Source organism: Typopeltis vanoorti, chromosome 5 (assembly GCF_054136105.1).
Source record: "Typopeltis vanoorti isolate ZY-2024b chromosome 5, IOZ_Tvanoo_1.0, whole genome shotgun sequence".
Lineage (NCBI taxonomy): Eukaryota > Metazoa > Arthropoda > Arachnida > Uropygi > Thelyphonidae > Typopeltis > Typopeltis vanoorti.
In genome coordinates, this window is record NC_143553.1 from 148,276,563 (window position 1) to 148,293,674 (window position 17,112).

Here is a 17,112-nt window from a genome sequence, read left to right on the forward strand (position 1 = left end):
AATTATTTAACAAAATTATTTATCTTAACTTTATCTTGACTTACTTCACTCTACTTTGTTCAACTTCACTAAGCTAAGACTATCAACTGCAAAACTTCTCAAAGTTATGTTGTAATAGATTTAACGGTATTGATATGAACACAGATGGATAAGAAAATAACTATTTATTAACTTAAAAGCTAATATTTTGCAGGTATTATATCCAGCATCTTCAGACCACACAACAAAGTTTGTTACAAATGCAAGACAACCACAATCCAGTGTAACAGTGGGGCTAGTATAAGTAATTGCAGCGTGTAATATAACACCTAGATGGTGCCCTATTAGGACTTTAGTCTAAGTCCTAATAGGGCACCATCTAGGTTATTAAAAAAAAAAAAAAAAAAAAAAAGTTCAAATTTTGAAATAGTCCAAATAATAGTCTTATAAAGTTTAAAAAAATAAAATTAAAGTAAATATTAATTTGGTCTTAGGATGACTGTCTTTCAAATCTTTATTAATTTATACACCCATACTTGTTAAGGTTTGGAGTATGTTTTAAGGCTTCTGTTGATTCCAGGAACAGCCTCTCTGACTTGTAGAAGCTTCTGTGCATTACTTTTCTTTTTTTCCAATTGATCCTGTGTGCTGAGGTATCCAAAGCATGGTCTGCCAGACCCAACTTGCCATAGTGAAAGTGTCGGATATATTTTTTGTGTTCACTGAGGTGGATGTCCACAGTTCTTCCTGTGTGTCCGTAGTAGGCTTGATGGCAAGAACAGGGCACGTCATAGACTCTTGGATGTGATAAAGGAGTGCATTTGTTCTTAGGTGAACGGATGAGAGTTTCTAATTTCACATGAGGTTTAAATACGGTGCGCAGTTGGTGTTTGTTAAGCACCCTATATATCTTTTCAGATGTGCCTTTAATGTATGGGATGGTGATAGTTTTTTGTTGTAGTCTTCTGTGGTAGATAGAGGGGATTTCTGGATAGCATTTAGTATGTTATCTATCTTATGGGGATTATAACCATAGGTTAAGAAGGTGTGACATAGGTGAGAAAGTTCAGCAGTGAGAGCAATGTAATTGGAACAGATTGCTCTAGCTCTATGGTTAGTGTTTTTAAGATACCATATTGTTGAGAAGGGTGATGGTGTGATTGTTTGTGTAAGTATCTCCCTGTATGTGTGAGTTTTCTATAAACCAAAAATGATAAGGAACCTTCTGGAAGACTTGTGATCAGTGTGTCCAGGAAGGGCAGGCAGTCATTGGCTTCTAGTTCCATTGTAAAGTGGATTTTAGGGTGCTGGCTATTTAGATGCACTAAAAATGTATTCAATATGTCTGGGCCATGTGATCAAATAGCTTATCCAGATCATCAACATAGCATAGCCAGAGACTAGGTTTGAGAATGGCTGTGTTGATAGCTAGTATTTCTAGATGTTCTATGTAGAAGTTGGCTGGGGGGGGGGGATCCATAGCTGTCCCATCTAATTGTTTGTATATTTTCCCTTTCCATGCAAAATAACCTGCCTGTACTGTGAATTTAAATAGCTGAAATACATCTGGGAGAAATTGTGAATTTATTAAGTTAAGTGTTTCAATCAGTGGTACATTAGTGAATAATGAGGTGATATCAAAACTCACCATTAGGTCTGAACTGTTTAAGGTGTGGTTTTCTAAAATACTTTTTAGGTGGGTAGAATTTTTAACAAAAGAAGGAGAATTGTTTGTGTAAGTGGCTAGTAATTTGGATAAATGTTTAGCTAGTTTATATGTAGGACTGTTTATACTATCTACAATAGGACGCAAAGGTGTACCTTGTTTGTGTATTTTAGGAGCATCATATATTCTGGGTGTTTTAACGTGCAAAGGTTTGAGTTTTTTGACAATTTCTTTTGGCCAGGAAGTGACTTTGTTGAGTAACTTGCACACCTTATTCTTTTGTGAGTTGGTCGGATCTCGATCTATGATTTGATATGTAGACCAGTCTTGGAGCAGTGCATGCATTTTGCTTTCATATTCTGTTGTATCCATTACTACAGTGGTGTTTCCTTTGTCTGATTTTTTTTTTTTTTTTTTTAATAACCTAGATGGTGCCCTATTAGGACTTTAGTCTTGTATTGCACACTGCAATTACTTATACTAGCCCCACTGTTACACCGGATTGTGGTTGTCTTGCATTTGTAACAAACTTTGTATTGTGTGCTCTGAAAATGCTGGATATAATACCAGCGAAATATTAGCTTTTAAGTTAATAAATATTAACTTACTATAACTATGAGACAAAAGTATCCAGCCTATTAGAAGACACCACGACCTACCAAGAGATTGCACGTAATCCTACTAATTTTAAACAGCTAAATAAATTACTTGATGAGGTTATTAGTTGGGATCCTAACTACGTGGATAAAATATACACCTACTTTGGAAGAACTCCTTGTCTTTATAGACTCCCAAAAATCCATAAAGAAGGCTATCCTGTATGACCTATCATAGATTGCATTGACTCTCCAACTTATCGGATTGCAAAAGTATTATCACTGGTCATTCCAGATCCTATATAAAAAAACTCAACAGATTTTCTTGAAAAAATCAAGGATATAAAAATTACAGATTCTGAAATATTAGTCAGTTTTGACATCATTTCTCTGTTCACCAATATCCCGAAGATTACACTCCAGATATCGCAAGGATATTCGAATATGTCATCCACTCAGGTTATTTCAGTTGGAAAAACAAAATCTACAAACAAATTGAAGGTACTGCCATGGGTAGCCCTCTGGCAAACTACTATATGAAACAATTCGAAGATACTATGTTCTCTTCCATTCATCCTCAACCATCTCTTTGGTACCATTACGTCTGATGTTTTTGCTGTTTGACCACACACTGAAGATGAACTTTCCACTTTTCTACAATGGATGAATAACCTAGGACAAGAACACAAAAATGGGTGAATCAACTGCTGAATACAAAAAGAAAGGTAAGGCTGCTTCAAGTTCATCATGCATGCACTCAAAATCAAAGTATTATAATGATTGAATTAGAGAGACTTCTTTTTACATGGATCGAAGATTGTAACCAAAAACGGATCCTGCTAAACTCTATGCATCCAATTCACTATGGAAAAAGAAAACTCTGGTACTTTACCATTTTTGGACATCCTCCTTACTAGAACGTCTTCTAGTACCTTATCTATAAGCGTCTTTCGAAAACCCACATTTACTGGCAGATATATTCACAAAAAGTCTGCACACCACATGTCTCAAAAATTTGGCATTCTTAAATGTCTAATTCATAGAGCATATAAAGTTTGCTCTTCCCCAATAATCTTACAACAAGAACTTTCCATCATTAAAAAGTTCATGGAATCAAATGATTACAACTCCAATCAAATCCAACATATACTTGACTCTTATGTTCCAACATCTACAGTTTCTTCAACAGTCTGCACAGTTCCTATTCTGTACATTCCAGGAATCTCTGAACCTAAAGGTAGAATTCTAAAAAAGTATCAGTTGATTCCAACATATATTCCTATCAACAGAATTTCTTCTTTATTACCTTCTACAAAGAATAAACTGTCTTCTCTATCTTTGGCTGGCGTTTACCAAATACCTTGCGAATGCAATGTCTCTTATTTTGGACAAAACTGGCCACTCTTTGGAAAAAAGAATAAAAAAACATCAATATTATATTGATTATAACAAACATCTGAAGTCTGGTCTGGTGCAGCACAGTATTGACTCTACTCATAGTGTCCAGTGGGATAAAGCAGTTCTCCTCCATAGATGCAGATTCAAATATGAACGTTTATTCAAAGAAAGTTGTGAAACTATCTTGCACCGACCGAATTTAAATAGAAATGACTATGTCTCTCTCAAAGATCTGGGAGACTTTTATCTTATGTAAAAAACCATTTAACTTAATAGATTAAATTTGTTATTTCTATTATTTCCTAGCACGCGGTAACAATTGTATTTTAATAGGTGATTCACCGAACGTTTTGCCTGTATTCTATTACTGTTACAGACACTGAAGGTGTACTATTAATTTTAGTACAAAATATCTGTCCTTTACTAATTAAAGATATCAGTGTGGTTTTTACATGTTACTTTATTATTTAATTACTATGCCACAGGTTCCACTAAAAAAATAAAAAAGTTAATAGTTATTTTCTTTTCCGTCTGTGTTCATATCAATACCGTTAAGTCTATTACAACATGTCTGACGAACACATAAGGCTATCCACGTGTTCTCAAAGTTAATCCTACCGTGACCAATTCCCCCCCCCCCCTCCCACACCCCCTGCTATTAAACAAACTTTGTGTTATAAGTATATTTAATGTATGCAGTTCCCCATTCTCTTACAAATCAAATTAGAAAATTTATTTTATTTTTGTGCCATGTAATTTGAATAAGTGTTGTTTGAAAGTTAGGATGAGAAATAACAGGAATTAATCACTATTTCCAAATTCCCTATATGCAAGTAGTGACTATTCGTGCTAAAATGTGCCTGCAGGTTTGCATTTTTTTTGGAGATAGTGCACATTAGCTAAAGAACAGGCCAGGTAGTTACAAACAGAAACATTTATTTTAAACTAGGTAAGAAATACAATATACATGAAATATTGTGCAATTATTTCACTTAACCCTTTTATATAAGCAGGTAATGCAAATTATATGACAAACTCACAGTGCACACAATTATTAGGTTAACTTATTAGACATAAACCATGCACTTACTTGCTCACTGCATAAACAGGATAATAAATCCTTCCCTCAAATACTGACCTAATAATTGCCTGACTATATGCAAATATTTAATAATACAGCACCCAATATTACAACTAAGTGCACAGGCTAAATAAACAAGTCAATAAATAAATATCCTGCTGCTTAGATATCACAGGCACTCATGTAGAACTTTCCTCTGTCGAATATTTGATATGGAATCGGTTGTAACTGCAAGACGTGCATGTAACTACTCCCTCTCTATCTGGAGGCTAAGCCTTGAGAATCATTGAGGGAAATGGCCAGCTGCAATCTGCAGACAAAGATCCAACAGCACTCAATGAGTAGAAGATTCACGACAGGAGAAGAGTCTCGGTAACGAGAAGGAGAAAGCCTCAATGACAAGAAAAGAGATCCAGTGACAGGAGAAAGTAAAAGGCCTCAGGAATGGGAAGATTAAAGCCTCAGCAGTGAGCAGAAAAAGCCCTGAGCCAAGAGCCACAATCTCCTTTTATGCAAAATGTTGCCCTATGTTCTCTATGCTGTCTTTTTAGGATTAGCCTATTGTAATGACATTTCTGCCTGTTCGGTCAACATCGTTTGACCTTGCAACCTTTGGTTGGTGTTTCGTCATTGCTAATCTGGCATAATTCCCACTTACAGCTTTACATAGTCAATGTATATGCATTTTTACAGTGACATTTTATTTAGTACATTATATATTAATATTTACTAAATATTGAGAAAAAAACAACTGGAAAATTGATTGCAAAAAATTAGCAAAGCAAAATTTTTCTGCGAGAGATTTTACAATTTCCATAGCATTTTCCCTTAAAACACTGGGTGAAATTCCATCTAGTCAACAAGCCTTGTTTACATTTGCCTACTCAGTATTTGGAATACATCCTTTTCATACACTTCTAACAGTTCACCACTCATTATCCTTCTAGGAATTTAGCCTGCTGTACTAGGATGGAACATACTGATAAAGTGATCAGTAAATAGCCTAAATATGTCATCTGATTTGGTCAATTGATTCCCATTTCCATCCAGCAATGGGAATCAATAGAGATGTCTCCCTAGAGATGTCTCTGTGACAGCGACGAAATATTGGTAGTATCATTATACTACCAATATTTCGTCGTTAATCTTAGTCTTCGTTAAAATTAGTTTTAATCCTTTCTCAGTCCACTATAATTTTTTCCTCTTACTTGCCTCATAGTGAAAAACCTCATGTTGGAGGTTTAATGGAATATTATCAGCACTGAGAAAGGATTAAAACTAATTTTAATACTACCAATATTTCGTCGCTGTCACAGAGACATCTCTAGGGATTACAAAAAAAAACTTTTTTGTAACAACACACACACAAATACAATATAGTAGTGAGTAAAACTAAAGTCCTATCTAGGTGGTGCACCTTCTATGGACATTTGCAGTGGCCTAGGATGTAAAGAGGGATCTCTAATAATTAATGTTTCCCAAATTTCGGGAAGCTTAATACAACTGTATTTGTTTAAATTAGATTGACTCTTGAGTGCAGATGCAGATTCAAAAAAAGAGTATTTCTTTTTGAATTTACTATGGTGGAGCATGGCGGTTTTTTTCCAGGAGAGCCTGTGGGTTGTATCCAAAACATGGTCTGCAAGGCCAGATTGACCATAATCGTGATTGCAGATGTATGTTTGTGTTCTTCTAACCGGATGGATGCTGATCCGCCTGTCTGTCTGAAATAAGCCAGTTTACAGGCACAAGATACTCTATATACTCCAGACACTGAGAGAGGAGGGAGCTGGTCTTTGGTGGAACGGATAAAGGTAGCAAGTTTACGGTGGGACTTAAAAGCTGTATGGAGATTGTACTTTTTTAATGATCTGGCTATTTTTTCTGATGAACCACGGATGTAAGGTGATGGCATTTCTGAAGTCCTTCTGAAGAGATGGTTGGGGAATGGGGAAGGATTTGATTATTTTTTTAATCCTGTACTCAGCCATTGGAAAGGAAGGTGTTGTGTGTGTGTTCGAGTTCGGCTGAAAGGGCAGTATCACTGGAACAAAGATTGCGGGCTCTATTGGTTAGAGTTTTGATAACGCCATATTGCTGAGAAGGGTGGTGGTGAGAGTTTGTGAATGTATCTGCCTGTATGAGTAGATTTTCTATATACAGAGAAAGAAAGGTTACCATTAGGAAGGCATGTTACTAAGGTGTCCAAGGAAGAGTAAACTATTGTTATTTTCCTTTTCCATCATAAACTGGATTCTTGGATGTAGAGTAGACTATTGAGGTGGCTGAGGAAAGAATCTAATGTGTCTGGGCCATGAGGCCAAATAGAGAACACATCATCTACATGTCTTAGTCAGATAGAAGGTTTTTAAGGGGAAGAGTCTAAGACTTGTTTTTCAAAATTTTCCATGTAAAATTGGTAAGAGTGGTGAGAGGGAGGAACCCATGGCAGTTCCCTCTATCTGTTTGTAGATTTTGTTCTTCCAAGAAAAATAACCCGAGTTGATGGCAAAGGAAAAGAGATCTAAGATATCAGAAGGAAAAACGTTTTTTAAGAGTGTTAAGGTGTTAATTAGGTGAATATTGGTAAACAATGAGATGATGTCAAAGCCGGCCAATATGTCTGTACTATTTAAAGTAAGATTTTCAATTAAGTTTTTAAAGTGGGTAGAGTTTTTTACATAAGATGTGGTAAGACCAGTGAGGGGGGGGGTGGCATCAAAGAGTGTCAGTGGTGTAGCTAGAGCTTTTGCCACCCCTCTCAATCCACACCAAAAATACTACAAAAAAATCAAAACGATGTATAGGGAAACAAATTAAAACAGTTTTTATTTTTGAAGTAAAACTTTAATTTCAACATTCTGAAATGTTAGTTTTCTTGCTTTTCTGTTAGCAAAATCGTCGAAGATATTGGCGAAGTCTATTTCAGAGTAATGTAGGTAATTCTTAATCAGTTTTATTTAGAAAAACTCCTCTCACAACTAGGAACATTTACAGCAATTGTGAGGAAAATTCACAGCAGTATTACAATATTTGGAACTGAGTTCTTATGACTGTATTTTAGAATTAACTGCAAAAGGTTCAAAGTGCTGCTCCAGGGCAGACCACACCCCCGTAGCCACGCCACTGCAAAGAGTTAGATAGCTGCTTTGACAATTTGTAGCAAGGTGCAGTGGTAGCATCTACTATAGGTCTTAGGGGAGAATTAAGTTTATGGATTTTAGGTAAACCCTATATACAGGGGTGGGGGATGTGAACCGAATGGTTAGAGTTTTTTTCTAATGTCAGGAGGGCACTTTAAGTAGTTTTTTAACTTGAGATTTTGTGGGATTGTGTTCAAGTGGTATGCAGTAGTGCGATCATGGAGAATAATATCAATTTTCTGATTACATTCTAAGGCATTAAGAACGACTCTGGCATTACTTACCCTTATCAGCTCTGGTGATGACAATACTTTTTTCTTTCCTTAATTTTCTGAGGGCAGAGAGTTTTCTGGAAGATAAATTCATTCTTGGATGTGATGACCAGGAGAGAATATTAGCTACGTCAAGTCTGATGTTATTGGCTAAGTGACAGATTCCACGTTCGATGTTGTACATAATATCCAATACCGGAACTTCTTTAGCTGCGACGGCAAAATTGTGTAGGATGCTTAGGGCACTAACGGCATCTTCACTGAGTCTTTTAGACTATAGGTTGACTACTGTATGGAGCGATTGAGGTAGTGGTTTAGATTTACAAAGGTTATTGAACTTTTTGATGTGCTTATTTTTTATTATTTGGAATTCTTTCTGAGAAGAAACTTATTAGATGCTAAAGAGAATGGATAAAGTTCAGGATTGAGTATAGCGGAGAGTTCTGATTGTAATGAGCCAATGGTGGCGTTTGTTGTAGCGAGGCTGGCGCGAGTTGCAGTAATCTGCTCTCGTAATAATGCACATTTGTATATCCGGAGGGCTTTATTTGATATAAATTTGATTTTAAGTCTAACACAGTTAGGCTTGAGTCCCGACATCTTTTTAAAAAGGCCAGCTGATTTAATTGCCTTGATAAGCGTAGTTTCAAATTATCATATTGTTTTGCTTTGCATACTATTTCTTCACAATGAATGATCAAAATCCATGTGTTGAGGGCTTAAGTACTGTGCAGAATTCATGTTGGAGGTTTAATGGAATATTATCAGCACTGAGAAAGGATTAAAACTAATTTTAATACTTCAAATATTTCGTCTGTCACAGAGACATTTTCAGGGATTAGAAAATTTTTTGTAACACACACAAATACAATACAGTAGTGAGTGGAACTCAGGTCCTATCTAGGTGGTGTGCACTCTCTGGGCATTTGCAGGTGGCCTAGGATGTAAAGAGGGATCTTTAATAATTAACGTTTCCCAAATTTTGGGAAGTTTAATGCAACGGTATTTATTTAAATTAGGTTGATTCCTGAGTGTAGATGCAGATTCAAAAAACTGATAAGGGTAATGCCACAGTCGTTCTTAACGCCTCAGAATATAATCGGAAAATGGATATTGTTATCTGGGATCATGCTACCTACATACCACTTGAACACGATCTCACAAAAACTCAAGTTAAAAAAAAAAATAATAAAAAATAAAAAAAAATACTACTAAAAGTGTCCTCCTGACATTACAACAAAACTCAAACCACTCAGTTCTTGCTCCCCCCGTATATATGGTTTACCTAAAATCCATAAACCTAATTCTCCCCTAAGACCTATAATATAATAGATGCTACCACTGCACCTTGCTGCAAATTGTCAAAGCAGCTAGCTGACTCTTTGACCCCCCCTCACCCCCCACTGGTCTTACCACATCTTATGTAAAAAAAACTCTACCCACTTTAAAAATTTAATTGAAAATCTTACTTTAAATAATACAGTAATCCCTCGATTAATGCGCCCCCGATTAGTGCGTCATTTTTTTTAGATACCCAAATTCGATTAGTGTGCCTATATACATCTTAAAAATAAATGTTACAGATTTTAAAAATTTTCTATCTATACATTTTTATGGCTATTTTAAAAAATCACTCACTAGAATGAAATAATTTAGTTACCGATTTAAAACATTTTACAGTTATTTTTAATGGCATACTACACTACTTCCATGTAAACTATGTATACTATGTTCCAAATTTTCACCGCCAAAATTTGTCATCTGCTATAGTACGCCCACACATTAGAGACTTTTTGGCACTTCTGCACATGTCACAAAAATTAGAATCCATTCCAATAATATGGTAATCAATCGGTCTTCTGGGATGAGTTGTTTAAATTACACACGTCAGAAAATTAACTTCTCTTTTATGATCATTGTAGTTTTTAAAGTGGTAACTATTTTGCTTGTATAACAGTTGGGAAATTTTATCTATAAAGCACGTGATCTCGCGTGTTGGCGACCAATTCGTACATCCTTCATTTCGTTCTCCCCTTCAATAATAATGTCCAAGAGTTAATTAAATCTCATTCTGAAGAATGGAGTGATTCTGACCTGCTAAATTTGGATGCACAGCAGGAAGATCCCGAAGAATATGAAGAAAATTTAACCATTGATAGTCAGCCAAAAGAGATTTCACAGAAACAATTTGAAAATATTTTTCGTATAATCGAAGTTGTTAAGCAGCAATGCTTGGAGGCTGACCCTGACGAAGAGAAAAACAGTAAAACAGAAGAAGCAATAGGGCCATGCCCTTGGTTGTATGAAAAAAAAGAAACAAAATGCCCACAAAATTATGTTAGTTCAATTCTTTTTTAAGAAGTAAGATAATAAATTTATATTCTGAATATGTTTTATTGTCTTTCAGCTTCATTGTTTTCCTTTAACTAGATCCTGAGACACACCAAAATTCTTTTATAAAAAAAATTAAGGGTCAAAAAAAAAATTAGAGGAATGAATTATACATTTTCTCATAGGTTATTATATTCTATTAGTGTGTTTTCGATTAATGCACCTGTTTTAAAGAATGCATTAGACGCACTAAATCGAGGGATTGCTGTACAGACATATTGGTCAGCTTTGACATCATCCCATTGTTTACTACTATTCCCTTAATTGACACCTTAACACTCTTAAAAAACGTTTTTCCTTCTGATATCTTAGATCTCTTTTCCTTTGCCATCAACTCGGGTTATTTTTCTTGGAAGAACAAAATCTACAAACAGATAGAGGGAACTGCCATGGGTTCCTCCCTCTCACCACTCTTACCAATTTTACATGGAAAATTTTGAAAAACAAGTCTTAGACTCTTCCCCTTAAAAACCTTCTATCTGACTAAGACATGTAGATGATGTGTTCTCTATTTGGCCTCATGGCCCAGACACATTAGATTCTTTCCTCAGCCACCTCAATAGTCTACTCTACATCCAAGAATCCAGTTTATGATGGAAAAGGAAAATAACAATAGTTTACTCTTCCTTGGACACCTTAGTAACATGCCTTCCTAATGGTAACCTTTCTTTCTCTGTATATAGAAAATCTACTCATACAGGCAGATACATTCACAAACTCTCACCACCACCCTTCTCAGCAATATGGCGTTATCAAAACTCTAACCAATAGAGCCCGCAATCTTTGTTCCAGTGATACTGCCCTTTCAGCCGAACTCGAACACACACACACACACAACACCTTCCTTTCCAATGGCTACAGTGAGTACAGGATTAAAAAAAACAATCATATCCTTCCCCATTCCCTGACCATCTCTTCAGAAGGGCCATCACCATACGATACATCCGTGGTACATCAGAAAAAATAGCCAGATCATTAATAAAGTACAATCTCCATACAGCTTTTAAGCCTCGCCACAAACTTGCTACCCTTATCCGTTCCACCAAAGACCAGCTCTCTCAGTGCCTGGAGTATATAGAGTATCTTGTGTCTGTAAACTGGCTCACTTCAGACAGACAGACAGATCAGCATCCATCCGGTTAGAAGAACACAAACATACATCTGCAATCACGATTATGGTCAATCTGGCCTTGTAGACCATGTTTTGGATACAACCCACAGGATCTCCTGGAAAAGAAAACCTGTTTTTTGAATCTGCATCTGCACTCAGGAATCAACCTAATTTAAACAAATTGGTTGTATTAAACTCCCCAAAATTTGGGAAACATTAATTATTAGAGATCCCTCTTTACATCCTAGGCCACCTGCAAATGACTATAGATGGTGCACCACCTAGTTAGGACTTTAGTTTCACTCACTACTGTATTGTATTTGTGTGTTGTTACAAAAAGTTTTTCATAATCCCTGGAGATGCCTCTGTGACAGCGACGAAATATTGGAAGTATTAAAATTAGTTTTAATCCTTTATCAGTGCTGATAATATTCCATTAAACCTCCAACATGAATTCTGTACAGCACTTAAGCCTCAACACACAGAGTGCAAAACCTCCTTAGGCTTCTTTTGCAATGTCTGTCTCCTTTCATATTCTAATTTTTTCTCTCCTTAAAATACTAGTCACTTCTCTAGCCTGAGCCATATATTCCTCATGCAACTGTTGTCTTCCGCTCTGTCTTTCATAATATTTTCCTTCTGCAATTTCCCTTTTATTCTCATGTCATTCGTTTGACTTTAAATTGCTTTATCTTCTTCAGTAGAGGTGTACAGTCTGTCATTGCTGTCAACAATTTTTTCTTAAGTATCTTCCTGTAAGTAATTCGCTAATGATCTCTTCAGATTCTTTCATTCATTGTACTGCTGCAAGCTGGTTTCTAAGTCTATGATAGTTGCCTACCTCAAAATTCCACATAAATTCTTTCTGTTTTGATACCTTTATATGCCTATTCATCTTCAAAGTCAGTACTACATGTTCACATTCACCAATGGGAGCAAGAGTGACATCTCAGTGACAGTCAGATAATCTGATGCTATGACCAAATCCAAAACTTCCAAAACTCTTGATCCTTCTTCCCTATAGCACGTGCTGCCTAAGACTGTTCTCCCTCAAGAAATCCAAAAATTCGGTTCCTTTTAAGTTTCATTAAGCAAATACTGTGAGTGCATATATTACTCACTATTATAAAATAACGAAATTAACTCATGGAAAAATTCTTTAATCGTGGAATTTTCGCCTGAGTATTACAGGCATCATCAGTACAAGTACAAAGACAAATTTAACAATAACTGCTATATTCACAAAGCACCACCTAAGTAGCTGAGGTTAAATTTATTAAAATAAAAAAAATAAAAAAAATTATATATTTGTGTGTGTATACAATTCAAGTTAGGAAAGATTGCAGATTTATAGAGTACTATCTCTCACAAGGGGGAAAGATGTAGACCATCGGATCTGTTTAGGTCAAGGGAGTGAAGTAACATTTCAGGTTTCTTTATAAAGCCATTCCATTAGGAACCGACTTTTGTCTAGTGTTGATGGCATGCTCTGCAAGTCCAGAATGTTCAGGTTCAAGGTACTGAATATACGACTTGTGTTCTTTTAACTGGATCAGAGCAGATCTTCCTGTTTGTCCGAAATATGATAACCCACAAGAGCAGGGAATCTGGTAGACACCTGGATAGCTGAGATGTGAGAGCTTGTCCTTTGGAGATGTGCGGAATGTAGAGATTTTTCTGATGGGTCGAAAGGCCACACAAATATTTAGTAGTTTAACACTTTAGCTATGCACATAGGGGATATGTATATGCATAGTTTCTTCTGTATTTAAAGAGGATGCTGAAGCACGACTACTTAAAGCTCCTTTTATGAAAGAATTCTTATAACCATTGGATATGAAGGAGGAATTAATAAATTGCAATTCTTTTTGTAATAGTTCTTCTGAAGAACAAAAGGAATGGGCTCTATGAACCAGTGTTTTTATAGTACCTGCCTTTTGACTGGTATGGCGATGTGATTCAGCATGGATGTACTGGCCTGTATGCGAGTCTCCTTCCTATAGACTGTGAATTACAGGTTACCATCTGGTTTGCGAAGAATTAAGAGGTCTAGAAAGGCTAACTACTTATTTACTTATAGGGTGAACTGGATCCTTGGATGAAGTTCATTTATTTTTGAGAGAAACTGTTGTAATTCTTCTGAAGTGCCCTTCTATATGGCAAAAATGTAGTCCACATATCTTAACCAAGGTCTGGGTGAAATGTTGTCAAAGATATGTTGTTCGAAGTGCTCCATGAAGTAGTTGGCAATAGCAGGAGATATTGGATTACCCATTGCTGTTCCTTCGATTTGTTGGTATAATTGGTTTTTGAAGGAAAAATTACCGGTCTTTATTACAAATTCAAATAATTTGACTATGTCTGGAGGAAATTCTTGGTGCAGTAATTCAGTGCTGTCCACCTACGGAACATTCGTAAATAGCGAAACAACATCTGCACTAATCATAATCTCTGAATCATTAAGATGCAGATCGTAAATTTTATTTCCGAAATCCAAAGAATTTTTTGTATACGTAGCAGTTCTTCTAGTTGAAGAAGTGAGTAAATTTGACAGAAATTTTGATATTTTGTAAGTGAGATAACCTATACAGTCTACAACTGGTTTTAGTGATTTCCTGGCTTATGTACTTTTAGAAGACCATATAATCTAGGTGGGTACCTGAATGAGGTTTTTGGTGTTTTCTTTTTATCTTCATCCCATATTGATATATTATCTATAAGAGCATCAAGTCTTTATTTGACTACCGGTAGGATCTGAAGTGAAGGGCCTGTAAGTCAAACAGTTGCGGAGTAACAGTGACATTTTTCTCTTGTATTCTCTTCTGTCTTGATTGACTATAGCTTTCCCTTTGTCAGCTTTTGTAATAATTAGGTTCTTGTTATTCTTCAGCAATTTCAGGGCTTTTTGTTCAGTATACAATAGACTCTGCCAAGGAGGCTTGGCATTATATAGAATTTTTGCACACTCAAATCTTGTCCTGTTAGCTGTTTTTTGGGGTAAGGATCGAATACCTCTGTCTATGCTATAGAAAAAAAAATCTATTATGGGTACCTTATATCGAGCAACAGCAAAATTATGACATTTTGACAGAACAAAACATTCACTGTCTGTTAGTGGGCAGCCGAAAACATTGATAACTGTTCTATCAGTATCACTGACAGTGTTGCTAGATTTGGGGTGGCTCACCAGTAAATCAAACTTGCGTAAAGATATGATAAAGTATTAGTTAAGAAGGCAAATTGCATTTACAGAATAATATTCCTAAAACGCTGTAAGATGGATCAGGTTATTCCTACCTGCTGTAAACTAAAAGAAGTTCTTAGGTCACAAAGATTCCATTGGATTTATTTAAAGGCTAGTAGGTCACTGTTAAATTATCAGCTATAAGAAGCAAAGGAATCTCTTGCCCTCTTGAATAAAGAAATAATAGATATCAAGAATGCTATAGAATGAGTATTAGAGGCTGAAAATTTTAACACCGTGTTACACATATCATCGATGTCCTACCAAAAGGTTTTTAATGCTTCTTGTGATAGATTAAAACACAAGTTTGATCACTGGTGAGCCACCCCAAATCTAGCAATATTATATGGTCTTCCAAAAGTACATAAGCCAGGAATTCCTTTTAAGAATAGTTGTAGATTGTATAGGTTGTGCCACTTACAAAATATCAGAATTTCTGTCATATTTACTCGCTTCTTAAACTAGAAGAACTGCTACATATATAAAAAAATTCTTTGGATTTCAGTTATAAAATTTCCTATCTGCATATTGACGATTCAGAGATAGTCTAGATGTTGTTTTGCTATTTATGAATGTTCTGTTGGCGGACAGCATTGAATTACTGCACCATGAATTTCCTAGTCAAATTATTTGAATTTGTAATAAAGTCCGGTAATTTTTCCTTTAAAAACCAGTTATACCAACAAATCAAAGGAACAGCAATGGATAATCCAATATCTCCTGCTATTGCCAACTACTTTATCGAGCACTTCGAACAACGTATCTTTGACAACATTTCACCCAAACCTAACCTTCTGAAGTGCCCTTCCTTCCATATGGAAGGGCACTTCGGAAGAATTACAACAGTTTCTCTCAAAAATAAATGAACTTCATCCAGGGATCTAGTTCACCTTAGAAGTAAATAAGTAGTTAGCTTTCTAGACCTCTTAATTCTTCGTAAACCAGATGGTAACCTGTAATTCACAGTCTATAGGAAGGAGACTCTCATACAGGTCAGTACATCCATGCTGAATCACATCACCATCCCAGTCAAAAGGCAGGTACTATAAAAACACTGGTTCATAGAACCCATTCCTTTTGTTCTTCAGAAGACTATTACAAAAAGAATCACAATTTATTAATTCCTCTTTCATATTCAATGGTTATAAGAATTCAGCTTGGATGTACTGACCTGTATGAGAGTCTCCTTCCTATAGACTGTGAATTACAGGTTACCATCTGGTTTGTGAAGAATTAAGAGGTCTAGAAAGGCTAACTACTTATTTACTTCTACTTCTAGGGTGAACTAGATCCTTGGATGAAGTTCATTCAAGATCAGAAAAATCTCTACATTCTGCACGTCTCCAAAGGACAAGCTCCCACATTTCAGCTATCCAGGTGGCTACCAGATTCCCTGCTCTTGTGGGTTATCATATTTCAGACAAACAGGAAGATCTGCTCTGATTCGGTTAGAAGAACACAAGTCGTATATTCAGTACCTTGAACCTGAATGGTCTGGACCTGCAGAGCATGCCATCAACACGAGACATAGAGTTCAGTGGAACAAGACATTCACAAATCATATTTCAGACAAACAGAAAGATCTTCTCTGATTCGGTTAGAAGAACAAAAGTCGTATATTCAGAACCTGAACGGTCTGGACCTACAGAGCATGCCATCAACACTAGACATAGAGTTCAGTGGAATAAGACATTCACAAATGTCGGTTCCTAATGGAATGGCTTTACAAAGAAACGTGAAATGTTACTTCACTCCCCTAACCTAAACAGATCCGATGGTCTACGTCTTTCCCCCCTTGTGGGAGATAGTACTCTATAAATCAGCAAATCTTTCCTAACTTGTAATTGTACACTCACACAAATATATATAAAATTTTTTAATTTTATTTTTTTTTATAAATTTAGGAAATTTAAACTTAGCTACTTAGGTGGTGCTTTGTGAATATAGCAGTTATTGTTTAATTTGCCTTTGTACTTGTACTAATGATGCCTGTGATACTCAAGCGAAAATTCTACAAATAAATAATTTTTATGAGTTAAATCTGTTATTATAATACTAAGTATTCAGTTCCTTTATTACTGCATGGTATCTCCTCTGCCCAGTTTATATCGCTTTGGTTGAAGTCCCCCCCCCCCCATAATGATTACTCACTTTTGCATGTTTCAAACTAATTTGCCTAAACATATCCTGCTTGTCACCATCTATATTCCCTGGTCTGTGGCAACATTCAA

At 35.9% G+C, this 17,112-nt stretch overlaps 1 protein-coding gene across 1 annotated transcript in view; it reads left to right on the forward strand.

Moving 5' to 3' along the window:
- LOC150106928 (NPC intracellular cholesterol transporter 1-like) overlaps positions 1–17,112 on the forward strand; it is a 920,722-nt gene that overhangs the window by 822,847 nt on the left and 80,763 nt on the right. The gene's annotated exons all lie outside the window — the stretch shown is intronic.